The sequence below is a fragment of the Cricetulus griseus genome, chromosome 4, assembly GCF_003668045.3.
Source record: "Cricetulus griseus strain 17A/GY chromosome 4, alternate assembly CriGri-PICRH-1.0, whole genome shotgun sequence".
NCBI lineage: Eukaryota > Metazoa > Chordata > Mammalia > Rodentia > Cricetidae > Cricetulus > Cricetulus griseus.
Window position 1 is genome coordinate 205377129 of NC_048597.1, and position 2960 is coordinate 205380088.

Sequence of the window (2960 nt, forward strand, 5' to 3'; positions counted from 1 at the left end):
GGAGTGCTTGTCAGCTGCCCTGGCAGCCAGTGACTCAGCCCTGATGGGAAGGTCAGATCCCCTCCCAGGGGCCACTGGTACACTCAGCCCCGGACTCCGGAGGAAGGAACTCTTTCAAGCAGCACAGCTGCTTTTCCATAATAAACATACCACAGTCTCTCGGATGTTTGTCCAGGTCAGCTAGTCTTTCTAATTAAAAAAAAAAATCCACAATGAAAAGAAAAACAACAGGGGCTTAGGTACAATCTGGCTTCCTTATCCATAGGTGGTCTGCATTCTTGGATTCAGTCAACAAAGTATCAACGATATTAAAAAAACATGGCCACTGTACTGAACAAGAGCAGAACTTTTCCTTGCTGTATTTCCTTAGCAATGCATTTAGGAGCTATTTACATGCTATGACGTAAAGGTACCAGTGGGCGATTTAAAGTATATGAGAGGATGTTAGCCAGGTCTATGCAAATACTGTACCATTCTGTTTTCAATTAACATATGGTGATTGTACAAAATAATGGGTTTCACGGTGACATCTTCATCCATGTGTATGATGTACTTTAACATGGTTCCCCTTACCTTGTTCTGTCATGTCTGTCCTCCCACTAGTCTCCTTCCTTTTCTTAGATAGCTTCTCTTCTATTTCCATGTCTTAACAAAGTCTATATTCTACATGTGAGAGAAAACACAGAGTATTTGTCTTTCTGAGTCTAGACTATTTTTTCTTGGCAGGATGATGTCCATTTTCCTCAAATAGAGAGGGCAATTCGATGCTTCATATATGTGTTGCTTAGTCTTGTGTGTGTGTGTGTGTGTGTGTGTGTGTGTGTGTGTGTGGTGTGTGTGTGTGTGTACTTGATACAAGCTAGAGTCATCTGGGAAGAAGGTACCTGATTGTGAAAATGCCTCCATCGGGTTGGCCTGTAGACACACCTGTGGGGCGTGTTCATGATTAATGATTGATGTGGGAGGGCCTAGTCACCTCTGTGTAGGGGGCCTGGGTTGTATAAGAAAGCAAACTGAGAGAGCCATGAGAGTAAGAGCAAGCCAGGAAGCAGTGTTCCTCCATGGCTTCTCCCTGCCTTGGCTTCTCCTGACAAAGGACTATAAGCTGTAAAACGGAATAAACCCATTCTTCCCCAAGTTGCATTTGATTGTGGTGTTTTATGACAGTAGAAGGCAGCAAACTAGGACTGCAGATCTATTTCTGCCCTCCACACCCACTCTAGCCTCCACTCCCCTTAGTGTCCCTTTACATGGCAGCAACGCCTAGAGCTTTTGTATTCTGCTCTAGAGATCTTTAATCGTTTGTGCTTTGCATATAGCTTGATTCTTTAAATAGAAACAACCAGCACGTGTGACATGCTGGATATGGACATAGTCTTCCCTGCAGAGGCAAGTAGAGAGCCTCGGTGAAGGATAGGCAGCCATGTGTCGTAGGGAACAGAGGAAGTCCTGAGGGAATGTGTGGAGTTGACATGAGCATAGCCATGTCAAGGACCCTAATGCCTCAGACCCATGGGAATTAGCAAAGCCTTCACTGGGTCTCGTTCAAAGGCTGGTAAAATGTTCTTCCAGTTTGAGTATGAATATTGACAGTGTGAGCAGAAACCATCAATGTAGCTTCCTCCTCTCCGATGACTACAGTCTGAGATTCTGCCAGAGACCTCCTGCCGAGAGTAGTTAAGCCGCCTCCTTCCTGTTCCACTGTATGCCATAAACCTGCCTCCTCAATTCAGTTGCATATAATAAACCTGCCTCTTTGACTCCGATCTATAAGATAAACATGCCGAGAGTCTGGGCTGCCGTTGGTGCCCTGCGTCAAGAGCAAGCACAACATACTCAATCCCAGCATTCCTGTAGGTGTGCTGTGTTTCTGTTTGTTCTTCCTTCCCTCATTGTCCCAGTTAGTTCAATCCCTGAAGCTGTGTGAACACCACAGTGTGTCAGTGTCACTAAATGGATGCTGCTTAGAGGGCTGGGAATGTAGCTCAGTGCTTTCCAGACTTCAGACCCGCAGTGTTTAGTATGTGTTTGCATGTATGTGTGGGTATGCCTATGAGTACGGATAACCGTGGAGGCCAGAGGCATCAGATACCCCTAGAGCTGGAGTTATAGGCAGATGTAGGTTCTGGGAAGCAAACTTGAGTTAGATCCTGATTCTAATCCCCAACACACACACACACACACACACACACACACACACACACACACACACACACACAGAGAGAGAGAGAGAGAGAGAGAGAGAGAGAGAGAGAGAGAGAGAGAGAGAGAGAACATTACACTGGTAGATTTAAGGGGGGGATAATTAATTGGTTACTTTTTCCCAACACATTGAAGGTATTTTTTAATCCCTGTCATTGAGTGGCTTGAAGATGAGGACAAGAGTCAAGACCTTTGTGAGTCTAGCTATACTTTTGAATATCATGTGCTGAGCAGTGTGTTGAAATCCTAATAAAAACTGTTCTTGCCTTCCAAGAGGGAAGATCTGAAAATCAGACAGTGTGTGAAGAGCAATATTCCCAACAAGCTGGGGTCCCCACCCATGTTCACGGTTGCAATTTTAGTATCTAGACTGGTCAATATTGAATACAATGCCAGAGTTAGGCATGATGGCAAGGTTGGGGAGGGGCTCCCATAGGGACACTAAAGAGGAGGTTTGAAGGACGCCATGTTGGGCTGCAAGGCTTCTGAAGACGTTGGGGTTGAATATAGAAGACTGAGTAGGAGCAGACCATGGGAGAAACAGGAAAAGGGAGGGCTGAGGTGAACTAGGAACAGGGCAGATTGAATGTGCTGGGCTAAACAGCCTAGATTCATCCCAGGGGTGACTGAGAGTCTGAAGGGTATCACCACAGGGGTGCCATGGTTGGCCCTTGTTTTGGAGATGTCCCTGTATGTGCAGGGTTCATGGGTGCTCATGTGGCTGGAGACAGGAGTTCGGCTATGGGGCTAAGGCCAAC